General features: G+C 38.5%; 1 long non-coding RNA gene across 2 annotated transcripts in view; it reads right to left on the bottom strand.

Annotated features, from left to right (window-relative positions):
- LOC129822825 (uncharacterized) overlaps positions 1 to 2,255 on the bottom strand; it is a 42,154-nt gene extending 39,899 nt beyond the window's left edge. For both annotated transcript variants that reach the window (XR_008754534.1, XR_008754533.1), the window contains exon 1: positions 2,022 to 2,255. This is a non-coding gene — a long non-coding RNA (uncharacterized LOC129822825). The remainder of the gene's footprint in view (positions 1 to 2,021) is intronic.
- Positions 2,256 to 13,205: the final 10,950 nt, after the last annotated feature.

A 13,205-nucleotide genomic window follows, 5' to 3' on the forward strand; every position in this document is an offset into this window, starting at 1 on the left:
TGACTAGGGTGAGTTATCTATGTGATTAAAGATCTATGTTGGCCTGGTATGGTTCCCAATCAGAGGCAGCTGTTTATTGTTGTCTCTGATTGGGGATCATATTTAGGCAGCCATTTCCCCATTGTGCTTTGTGAGATCTTGTCTAGGTATAGTTGCCTGCGAGCACTACATTGAGCTTCACGTTTCGGTTAACGCTTTATTGTTTTTTCTTTGAGTTTCTTTTCCTAATGAAGAGGATGGAAACATTCCACGCTGCATCTTGGTCCACTCCTTATAATGATCGTGACATATGTTCCTGCTGTAGCAAACTGGCTTAAATTAAGACCCTACATCTGTATGTAGGGAATAGGGTGTCATTTTCAACAAAGTCTTTCTAATTTGTTGCAGAGGATGATGACTTCTTTGTTGTTAATGACAATAAAAAATATGCTTCTAACTGCAGAAAAATACAGAGACATTCTTCATTCCATCTCGAAAAATCCCAACCTTATCTTCAAGAGCTGTGATAAAGGAGGTGGATTGGTATGCATGACTAGATCTGATTATGATGGAGAAATCCATAGACAATTGTCTGACACGGACTCTTACTGCAAACTCAAAGGTGACCTACCTGTGTGTATAAAACCAAACTGTATTATTTTCTCAGCAGAGCTCATGAGGCAGGCTAACTGACTGACAAGGAGCAGGGCTACCTCATCAACAAGCGGCCTACCAAGGCCGCTATGTACATTTTACCAAAAACACACAAGGATTACCAGGAGTTTCCCCCTGGACGTCCGATTGTGGCAAGCAATGGCTCTCTAACCGAGCGTTTGTTTCATTTAATTGATTTCCACATCCGACCTCTTGTTATGAAGCTACCTTCCTACTTAAGAGACACGGGTGATTTCATCAATCAGTTATCTGAACTAAAGCTGAACAAGGATGATAGGCGTACTTTCTTGTAACTATGGACTTAACTAGCTTGTACACCAACATTCCCCACAACATTGGACTGGAGGCTTCACGTTACTTTTTAGACTCTAGAGCTGACCGTACTCCTCCCACCTACTTTCTGTATGAAATGGCTGGGCTGGTATTGACCAAGAAAAAGTTTTTTGTTTGGAGAAGATCACTATTTACAATTTTGAGGTACTTTGATGGGCGCTACCTTGGCCCCAGTTTTTGCCAACCTTTTTATGGGCCTCATTGAGGATAAATAAATCCATTCTAATAATAATTTTTCTGATAATATCATGTTCTACAAATGCTATATTGATGATGTATGTATCATATGGAAAGGCACTAAAATGAAACTGGACTCATTCCATCAGTATGCCAATGACTTAGTTGATTCTATTAACTTCAGTTTGGGAATGTGACCCTGCCAAGATACATTTTCTAGACACATATGTGATTTATGACAATTCATTTTACACTACCCTCTATGTCAAACAGATGGATAAAAACAGCTTTCTTCACACGTCAAGCTACAACCCCTGGTTCTTTGAAGAGGGGCTTGCCATTCAGCCAAATCTTACGCATTAGACACATCTGCATTTGAAATGAGGATTTTATCATGGAAGCAAATCAATTGTACTAGAATTTCCATCACAGATGTTACACCAAAGTAAGTTTGGACTCTGCTCTTGATAAAGTCCGGGCTATGGACAGACGTGACACATTACAAGGCAAACACAATAACAAACAAAACTACTTTTCTGTGGTGTGCTGTACCGCATACAGTCCTTAAAGCTCTGACATTAAAAACATTATTAGACAGCCCTGGCATGTATTGCAAACTGTGGGCTCTGATGTGTTTCATGATCTCTCCCTGTTCACTCGTTCTAGGTCCCGCAGCCTAAGGGGCATGCTGGTGCACGCAGACATGTATGACTCATCAAAATCTCCTCAGGAACTTCTGGATGATGCCTGTGGTTTCTTCCCCTGACGCTATTGTGCGGCCTGTACAGGTATTAAAAAGTGCAACACCTTCAGATCTTTATCACAAATAAAGAATACACCATCAATAGATTCCTTACCTGTGGATCTGACAATGTAGAGTATCTACTGTCTTGTCCATGTGGCTTGCAATACACTGGCATTACGCGCAGACAACTACGGTTACGCATCAACAAGCATTGTGGTGCCATCTAAAGAAATGACCTAAAATCACCAGTGGTCAGACATTTTCATGAGGCTAATCATGCTGTGACTGATCTTAAGTTCTGTGCCATTGACCGTGTTTGCTCAAGCCGCAGATACTGCAACACGAATGAGTGCCTTCTCCAGTGGAATTGGAGGAATTGGACCTTGTACGTTTTTTGTACTGTTGTGTACACTCACCATGCACCGGCCACCTTTCATTATAGCCTGAGCGCAAACCCTCATACTGGCTTTCTACATTAATCATAATCCACATAATAATTCACATTTCCTGTTGCTGCAGGATTGTTATCCTGCTGTAGCAAACTGGCTCAAATTAAGATCCTACATCTGTATGTAGGCAATAGGGTGTAATTTGCGACACAGACTTTTTAATTTGTTGCAAAGGATGAGGACCGCTCCCTGCAGAACAACCTGATTATTGGCCGGCAGCTGTCACAAGGAGACAGTGGTGGGGGGTGGAGATCTCATTAAAGGATCATTGAGTAATTTAGGAGGCTAATGTTTACCATGACAACAGCTTTAGACCTTCCTGCCTCCAGCGGTGTGTTTAAACAGCTCAGAAAATTAATATTTCTCGCCACCTGAGGAGACTAACAGTAAATGGATGAGAGAAAATCACAAACAATAAAAAGGCAGGCATTTATTATGCTCTCTCTCTCTCTCTCTCTCTCTCTCTCTCTCTCTCTCTCTCTCTCTCTCTCTCTCATAACAGACTTGAATAGAATGGTGGGGGACTGTTTTCAACAATTAAATGGGCCACTGTGTTAATCTTAGTACAGCTTAGCTTGATGATGTGTAGACAAGAGGCTGCATATGGTGTGTAGGGCTGTTTAGGCTGGTTTGAAACCTATTGTCATGACACACCGGGCACATCATCAAGTTGATGGACAGACCATAGGTGATAATGCACATTATTTATTGTTGAGAATAAATCTCTCATTTGTATAAGCAATCCACTGATAGCAGAAAACCTGTCCTTATAGAGAGAAATTAATAATATACTGTTCTACATTTCCTGCCCGTCCAAAACATTTTACTGAATGTATCCATTAAATTTCCTCACCCTTTTGAACCAATTTATTTTGTCGTGCTGGGTGCTCTGGCTCAATGATTTAACCAGCCGCACCTCCTGAACAGCAATAATGATATACAGTTGAAGTCGGAAGTTTACATACACTTAGGTTGGAGTCATTAAAACTCGTTTTTCAACCACTCCACACATGTCTTGTTAACAAACTATAGTTTTGGCAAGTCGGTTAGAACACCTACTTTGTGCACGACACAAGTAATTTTTCCAACAACTGTTTACAGACAGATTATTTCATTTATAATTCACTGTATCACAATTCAGAAGTTTACATACATTAAGTTGACTGTGCCTTTAAACAGATTGGAAAAGTTCAGAAAATTATGTCATGGCTTTAGAAGCTTCTGACAGGCTAATTGACATAATTTGGGTAAATTGGAGGTGTACCTGTGGATGTATTTCAAGGCCTACTTCCAAACTCAGTGCCTCTTTGCATTGACATCATGGGAAAATCAAAAGAAATCAGCCAAGAGCTCAGAGAAAACAATTGTAGACCTCCACAAGTCTGGTACATCCTTGGGAGCAATTTCCAAATGCCTGAAGGTACCACGTTCATCTGTACGAACAATAGTACGCAGGTATAAACACCATGGGACCACTCAGCTGTCATACCGCTCAGGAAGGAGACGCGTTCTGTCTCCTAGAGATGAACGCACTTTGGTGCGAAATGTGCAAATCAATCCCAGAAAAACAGCAAAGGACCTTGTGAAGATGCTGGAGGAAACAGGTACAAAAGTATCTATATCCACAGTAAAACAAGTCCTATATCGACATAACCTGAAAGGCTGCTCATCAAGGAGGAAGCCACTGCTCCAAAACCACCATAAAAAAAGCCAGACTACGGTTTGCAACTGCATATGGGGACAAAGATCATACTTTTTGGAGAAATGTCCTCTGGTCTCATGAAACAAAAATTGAACTGTTTGGCCATAATGACCATCATTATGTTTGGAAGAAAAAGGGGGAGTGCCTTCGGAAAGTATAGAGACCCCTTGACCTCTTCCATATTTTGTTAGGCTACAGCCTTATTCTAAAATATATTAAATCGTTTTTTTCCCTCATCAATCCACACACAATACCCCATAATGAAAAAGGAAAAATATGCAATTACAGCCTCGAGTCTTCTGGGTATGACGCTACAAGCTTGGTACACATGAATTTGAGGAGTTTCTTCCATTCTTCATTGAAGATCCTCTCAAGCTCTAGCAGGTTGGATGGGGAGCATTGCTGCACAGCTATTTTCTGGTCTCTCCAAAGATGTTCGATCAGGTTTAAGTCCGGGCTCTGGCTGGGCCACTCAAAGACATTCAGAGACATGTTCCGAAGCCGCTCCTGCGTTGTCTTGGCAGTGTGCTTAGCGTCGTTGTCAAGTGTGTGCCTTTCCAAAACATGTCCAATCAATTTAATTTACCACAAGTGGACTCCAATAAAGTTGTAGAAACATCTCAAGGATGATCAATGGAAACAGGATGCATCTGAGCTCAATTTCGAGTCTCATAGCAGGGTCTGAATATGGTATTTCTGTTTTTTATTTTTAATACATTTTCAAAAAAAATTATACATTTTTTAATAAAATAATAAGGTGTTAACTTCTTTACGGTAGGGGGCAGTATTTTCACGTCCGGATGAAAAGCGTGCCCAGAGTAAACTGCCTGCTACTCAGGCCCAGATGCTAGGATTTGCATATTATTAGTAGATTTAAATAGAAAACACTCCGAAGTTTCTAAAACTGTTTGAATGATGTATGTGAGTATAACAGAATTCATATGGCAGGCAAAAACCCGAGAAAAAATCCAACCAGGAAGTGGGAAATCTGAAGTTTTTAGTTTTTCAACTGTTTGCTTATCCAAGATACAGTGGAAATTGGGTCATGTTGCACTTCCTAAGGCTTCCACTAGGTGTCACCAGTCTTTAGAACCTTGTTTGATACTTCTACTGTGAAGTGGGGGCGAATGAGAGGGGATTGAGTAAGGTCTGCCATGAGCTGAACATGTGCTGACCATGCGCGTTCATGTGAGAGCGAGCTCTGTTCCATCGCATTTCTGAAGACAAAGGAATTCCCCAGTTGGAACATTATTGAAGATTTATGTTAAAAACATCCTAAAGATTGATTCTATACTTAGTTTGAGATGTTTCTACGGACTGTAATATGACTTTTCGTCTGAACTTTTGCCTGGACCTGCCTGCGCCTCGTGAGTTTAGATTGTGTACTGAACGCGCAAACAACAAGGAGGTATTTGGACATAAATTACGAACATTATCGAACAAAACAAACATTTATTGTGGAACTGGGATTCCTGGGAGTGCATTCTGATGAAGATCATCACAGGTAAGTGAATATTTATAATGCTATTTCTGACTTCTGTTGACTCCAACATAGCGGAAATGTCTTTGGGTTGATTTGTCGCCTGAGCGCCATACTCAGATTATTGCATGGTTTGCTTTTTCCGTAAAGTTTTTTTGAAATCTGACACAGCGGTTGCATTAAGGAGAAGTGGATCTAAAATTCCATGTATAACACTTGTATTTTCATCAACATTTATGACTATTTCTGTAAATTGATGTGGCTCTCTGCAAAATCACCGGATGTTTTGGAACTATTGAACATAACGCGTCAATGTAAACTCAGATTTTTGGATATAAATACATGTATTGTGTAACATGAAGTCCTATGAGTGTCATCTGATGAAGATCATCAAAGGTTAGTGATAAATTTTATTTATATTTCTGCTTTTTGTGACTCCTCTCTTTGGCTGGAAAAATGGCTGTGTTTTTCTGTGACTTGGCTCTGACCTAACATAATCGTTTGGTCTGCTTTCGTCGTAAAGCCTTTTTGAAAAAGGACATTGTGGCTGGATTTACAACAAGTGTATCTTTAAAATGGTGTAAAATACATGTATGTTTGAGGAATTTTAATGATGGGATTTCTGTTGTTTTGAATTTGGCGCCCTGCAGTTTCACTGGCTGTTGACGAGGTGAGACGCTACTGTCCCACATACCCTAGAGAGGTTAAATATGTGTAAAAACAAATATATACAGTGCCTTCGGGAAGTATACAGACCCCTTGACATAACAACATTTTGTTACATTACAGCCTTACTCTAAAATGGATTCCATTTTTTTAAATCGTCAGCAATCTACACAAAATACCCCATAATGACAAAAGGGGTCTGAATACTTTCCGAAGCCACTGTATATATTTGTTTTTACACATATTTAACCCCTTATTTTTGGGGGCACAAAACTACCTCCATACTTCGATTCGTTTGTATGGGTTACTTTCAAACGAGTCCCGTGGTCATAATAGTATATTGGCCAAACTGTTCGGATGTTACCAACGTTTTCGTGAAAACACCGATTTTCGGGATGTCTTGTGGTGTGACAAACACCACCGGAGATGCACCACATAGTCGGTTGCAGTGGATAGACATGCAGCCCATGCTGATACAGTATCTCTAGCTTAAATTTATGGATTTTGATGGGGATTTCTTTATTATGTTACTTAGATTGACGCAACGGTGAGTCAATGGACTCTTAAGGAATAAACACTATCCATACAACTTATTATGTGACTTGTTAAGCAAATTTTTACTCCTGTACTTATTTAGGCTTGCCATAACAAAGGGTTGAATACTTATTGACTCAAGACATTTCAGCTTTTCATTTTTATGTAATTTATTTAAAAATATATTTCTTAAACATAATTCCACTTTGAAATTATGAGGTATTTTGTGTAGGCCTGTGGCACAAAATCAACATTTAATCAATTTTAAATTCAGGCTGTAACACAATAAAATGTGGAAAACTTCAAGGGTTGTGAATACTTTCTGAAGGAACTGTAGGTCATTGTCTCATATCCTTATAAAGACATGTACAGAAATGAATAGACACCACAGAGATCCTATAATCCCTAGTTCTATATTTAATTCTATGAGACACACATTCAAACACCTTACTGTAAAAATATACACACATGCATCGACATGTCACCATTATCTTCCATGAAAACATGAACAGTAATGCCTAACTAAAGGATAAACACTTTCTATAGATCATAATGAATGGTTGAATAGCAGATCATACATTAGGAACATACATACCTGCAATGTCTGTCGACAATGATAACCCACTTCTCTATAATTATTTGAGGTGCAGATGACAGTGGGAGGACTGGTGCAGCCATGAATTATTAATTGATTATTGCTGTTGGATCAAACAAAACCAGGAAGTAGACACTGTATGTGTCTCAAATGGCACCCTATTCACTATATAGTGCACTGGGCCCTGGTCAAAAGTAGTGCACTACATAGGGAATATGGTGCCACTTGGGACACAGATAATCTCAGTGGTGTAATAAGATAAACCTACTTCTCCCACTTAGCCTAGGTCAGAGAAAAATCTATTCAGTTCCCTGGGATAAAAATGTCATTTTTCTTGCTGTCCTGGGCATTGCCTGAGTAGATGTAAGACACCTTCAATGCTAATCCAAGGCTCCAGTTGTCTTATCTCCCCATGTAAACCATTAATAAATTGATGGTAATCAGTATGGAGAATTAGTGTGTGCCTCCCTTTTGACAAAATTAATTACCTAAGCTCAGGCACTTGGGGAGGTACCTTAATTAAATATGTACACTCTTAGTTTTAAATATTTGTCTTACCCCAAGTGGTATTTTAAGTGTGTGTGTATGTACAAAACTGTCAGGGGGTATAATAGAGGTGCTGTAGGAAAGCAAAAGACTGCGGGTGAACTGGGTCCTCTATGGGGTAGTCTGTAAATAATTGTTTCTCTCCACCAAGGTGGATTCTATTGGCCTTTAGTGTCAACATGTCACGTTCCTGACCTGTTTTCTGTTAGTTTGTGTATGTGTTAGCTGGTCAGGACGTGAGTTTGGGTGGGCAGTCTATGTTTTCTGTTTCTATGTTGGTTTAAGGGTGACCTGATATGGCTCTCAATTAGAGGCAGGTGGTTTTCATTTCCTCTGATTGAGAGCCATATTAAGGTAGGTGTTTTCACACTGTTTGTTGGTGGGTGGTTGTCTCCTGTGTCTGTGTGATGTTACGCCACATGGGACTGTTTCGGTTTTGTTTGTTCGGTTTATGTAGTCTGTTCCTGTTTTCATGCGTTCTTCGTTATACGTAAGTTCTTATGTTCAGGTGCGTCTACGTCGTTTGTTGTTTTGTAGTTATTCAAGTATAGTTCGTTTTCTGTCTATTTCGTGTCTTGTTTAAATCAATAAATCATGTCATCATACCTCGCTGCATATTGGTCTTCAGATCCCTCTCTCCTCTCCTCGTCTGAGGAGGAGGAGGATTTAGAGTATCGTTACACAACAATCCCCCACTGGTTTTATATATTTAAACTGTGTAGGCTCATGACCTCTAGGTTGGTCATGTTCATGGCTCAGCTGACCCAAAGCCCAGCTGCTTTTTAAATTTATGTACAGTACCAGTCAAAAGTTGGGACACACCTACTCATTCAATGATTTTTATTTTATTTGTACTATTTTCTACATTGTAGAATAATAGTGAAGACATCAAAACTATGAAATAACAAATATGGAATCACGTTCAAATTTTAAATTCTAAAAAGTAGCACCTTTTGCCTTGATGACAACTTTGCAGACTCTTGGCATTCTCTCAACCAGCTTCATGAGGAATGCTTTTCCAACTGTCGTGATGTGACTATCATTAATCTGATGACTGTTATTTATTTTATCAACTAACTGTGTTTAATTGTTACTCGATTCAATTAATAATGTACCAATTAACTCACTAGGAATTTGGGGCACCATGGGAAAAGTTGTTTAACGAGTTACTATCTCCCGACTTAAACTCGAAAGATATATAGATATCTCTTACATAAATACCAGTCAATTATTAATTATTACCTCATCAGTCTAATTCTGAATGTCGCATAATCCGCAACCCTAGCCCTTCGAATATTCAGTACAACACAAATTGATTTAATCATTTATTTACTAATTAACTAAATAATAACACAGAATACACAAACACACTTACAGTTGAAGTAGGAAGTTTACATACACCTTAGCCAAATACATTTAAACTCAGTTTTTCACAATTCCTGACATTTAATCCTAGTAAAAAGTCACTGTCTTAGTTCAGTTAGGATCATCAATTTATTTTAGGAATGTGAAATGTCAGAATAATAGTAGAGAGAATGATTCATTTCAGCTTTTGTTTCTTTCATCACATTCCCAGTGGATCAGACGTTTACATACACTCAATTAGTATTTGGTAGCATTGCCTTAAATTGTTTAATTTGGGTCAAATGTTTCGGGTAACCTACCACACGCTTCCTACAATAAATTGCGTGAATTTTGGCCCATTCCTCCTGACAGAGCTGAGTCAGGTTTGTAGGCATCCTTTGTAGGACTCCTTGCTCGCACACACTTTTTCAGTTTTCAATAGGATTGAGGTCAGGGTTTTGTGATGGCCACTCCAATACCTATTTGGAAGACCCATTTGTGACCAAGCTTTAACTTCCTGACTGATGTCTTGAGATGATGGTTCAATATATCTACATAATTTTCCTCCTCATTGTAGTATCTGTGAACTACATCTGTTTATATTAGTTGTTGTTTTTTTTGTTTTTTTCTTTTTTTTTCTTTTTTTGGGGGGGGGGTGGATCAGCTTAATATTGCAGAAAGAATGTTGCTTCCAATGTAATTGTCTGCATCATTTCCAATCCCCCATATTTTTTGGGGTAAATATATATATCCATTCACGTATGCATACATATACACATATATACATACACATACCTACATAGACATACATACTTTTTTTTAAAGAGTATACCTTTATTATTATTCCCCGCAAACCCTACCACCGATCCCCCAATTGGAGTAAACTGATAAACATTTCTGTTTTTACCTTCAATTTATACATCTTATACACATTTTACAGACACAGTCTACTTTATAATAATTCTCTCTTGTTTGTTCTTAGTCCTTCCTCTATTTCTGTTGTCCATCCAGTTTGATTTCCACTTGTAACTGTGCTATTTCACAATAGCTCCGCACCTATACACATTTCACAGATCCCGTATGCCCTACATTGTTTATCTTGTTATTAGTCCCACCCTTCAGCTCCACTCAACCTTTCCCATCTATCTTCCAACATCATCCATTTCGGATTTTTATTTGCCATATATTTTTCAACTGTGCTGTGATGCTTCACAAAAGATTTGAATCTTCCCATTCTCATAGCTTCCACGGATTGTAAATTAAAAATAAACATTTTTGCTAAAATAATTATTATATTATTGATTGATTGACTATGGCTTTTCAAATCCCCCAGTATTGCTATCTGTAGCGTTAGTTCTACGCAAATGTTGCAATTCTTCAACCATTCCTGGACATGTGACCAAAAACGAGCTACATGCTGACAATACCAAAATAAATGGTCTAATGACTCTGCCGCCTCACAGCAGAATCTACAGAGCTGTGAAGATTGTATCCCCCATATATATAACATTCTATTAGTTGCAAGAATTTTGTACAATAATTTAAATTGAAAAATTCGAAGTTTTGAATCCGGCGTTGTTTTGCGTATCAATTCATAAACCATGTGCCATGGAATGGGTACATCGAAAATCTCTTCCCAACTATTTTGCAATTTATATGGCACAGCTGTAAGTTTTTTGGTCCTTAAATGAAATTGGTATATGTTTTTATTTATCACACTTTTCTTTAACCATTTATGTTCTTTAATATAAGGCCGACATACAAGTTCCTTACTTTTATCCCCTTCCACCTGCCTCTTCCATTTTTGTGGTAATGCTGCAATTAATTGGTTGTAATTTTGGGTAGAGCAGACTGTTTATATTAGTTACTATGCTGTTACTAAGCAGTGATGTATTACGGCAGTGTTACGTTACTACTCCTAATAGGAAATGCACATGCGCAATATTGTGCCAGGGGCTGTAGAGCATGAGGATTTTTTGACTAAACGAAACCTAACTGTACTCCCGTCTCCTGCCTGGTCATCTCTCCACAACACAAATATTACACTCATGATGCCATCTATTTTGTGAAGTGCACCAGTCCCTCCTGCAGCAAAGCACCCCCACAACATGATGCACCCCGTATTTCACTGTTGTGTTGGTGTTCTTCGGCTTTTGTAGTTGAATTCCTCATTGTACAGTATATAAGAATATATCACTATGTTGTCAAAAAAGTTCAAGACTTTTATTGTTTCCCTTCAATAAAATGCATTCAAAACTATTTTATGCACCTTTCTGCTACTTTCTTAGGCTATACAAGTGCTATCTCTTGCTAAAAATGTTATGTTTACACCTATGCAGTACCTTTAGCAATAATAATATTAATAAACCTCTACTTTAGTAAAGAAAAACAATTATGACAAGTGTGTTGTAATAAAAACGAGTGGTGTCCACTGATTAAATGCAGTCTTTCTGCATTGTGAAGAGGGAAAACCCAGATATTCACAAAGTTTGTGATGAACGACAGGTTTTTTTCTTCATGCAAAATAGATTTGGGGTTTAAAATCGCTTTATTTTAGGGGTTTAGTGAAGGTGGGTCATTTTTGACACTTAGAACAAGGGGAGTATACAGAATGTTAAGACTGCACAAGTGTTAAACTCTAAAGATATATAGATATCTCTTACATCAATAACAGTCCATTATTAATTATTACCTCATCAGTCTCATTCTGAACATCGCATAATCCTAGAATCCCCACAGACAACCGTTGGTACATCTGAAGTATCTGTCTAATAAACACTCCACCACCAGAGAAGCTCTACAAACAACATTGTGACCTCTGGTGGATAAACCAGAGCCTTAGATACATCTGCAACTTCACCATAGGAGTCATCAAGGACAGCTACGCGTAAATATATACATTACATTTCTAATCCGAATGAGCAGTAGTTAGGGTGCTAAGTATTAATATTTCCATGAGTGTAGCTTCCAAATGTATCCAATTGTTGTCTCTCTTTGTCTCTCCCTCTCGATATCTACCCTTCCCTCTCCATATGTGTAACAAGCCGTCATATCTTGTCAGTCCACTAGGGACTTTTATTTAATGTAAGTCTGTATATGTATTCTGTGTTATTATTTAGTTAGTAAAGAAATTATTAAATCAATTTGTGTAGTATTGAATATTCAGAAGGGCTAGGGTTCTTGTGGATCGAAGGATTATGCGATGTTCAGAATGAGACTGATGAGATAATAATTTATAATTGACTGTTATTGATGTAAGAGATATCAATATATCTTTAGAATTTAAGTCAAGAGATAGTAACTCATTAAACAACTTTTCCAATGGTGCCCCAAATTCCTAAGGAGTTAATTGTTACATGATTAATTTAATTGAGTAACAATTAAACATAGTTAGTTGATAAAATAAATAACAGTCATCAGATTAATGATAGCCGCGTCACCACACAACAATCTTGAAGGAGTTCCCACATATGCTGAGCACTTGTTGGTTGCTTTTCCTTCACTCCGCGGTCCAACTCATCCCAAACCATCTCAATTGGGTTGAGGTTGGGTGATTGCGGAGGCCAGGTCATCTGATGCAGCACTCAATCACTCTCCCTCTTGGTCAAATAGCCCTTACACAGCCTGGAGGTGTGTTTTGGGTCATTGTACTGTTGAAAAACAAATGATAGTCCCACTAAGCGCAAACCAAATGGGATGGCGTATCCCTGCAGAATGCTGTGGTCGCCATGCTGGTTAAGTGTGCCTTGAATTCTAAATAAATCACTGAACGTGTCACCAGCAAAGCACCTCCACACATCACACCTCCTCCATGCATCACGGAGGGGAACACACATGCAGAGAACATCCGTTCACCTACTCAGTGGTTGGAAACAAAAATCTAAAATTTGGACTCATCATACCAAAGGACAAATTTCCACCTGTCTAATGTCCATTGCTCGTGCTTCTTGGCCCAAGCAAATCCCTTCTTCTTATTGGTG

This window comes from Salvelinus fontinalis, chromosome 25 (genome assembly GCF_029448725.1).
Source record: "Salvelinus fontinalis isolate EN_2023a chromosome 25, ASM2944872v1, whole genome shotgun sequence".
Lineage (NCBI taxonomy): Eukaryota > Metazoa > Chordata > Actinopteri > Salmoniformes > Salmonidae > Salvelinus > Salvelinus fontinalis.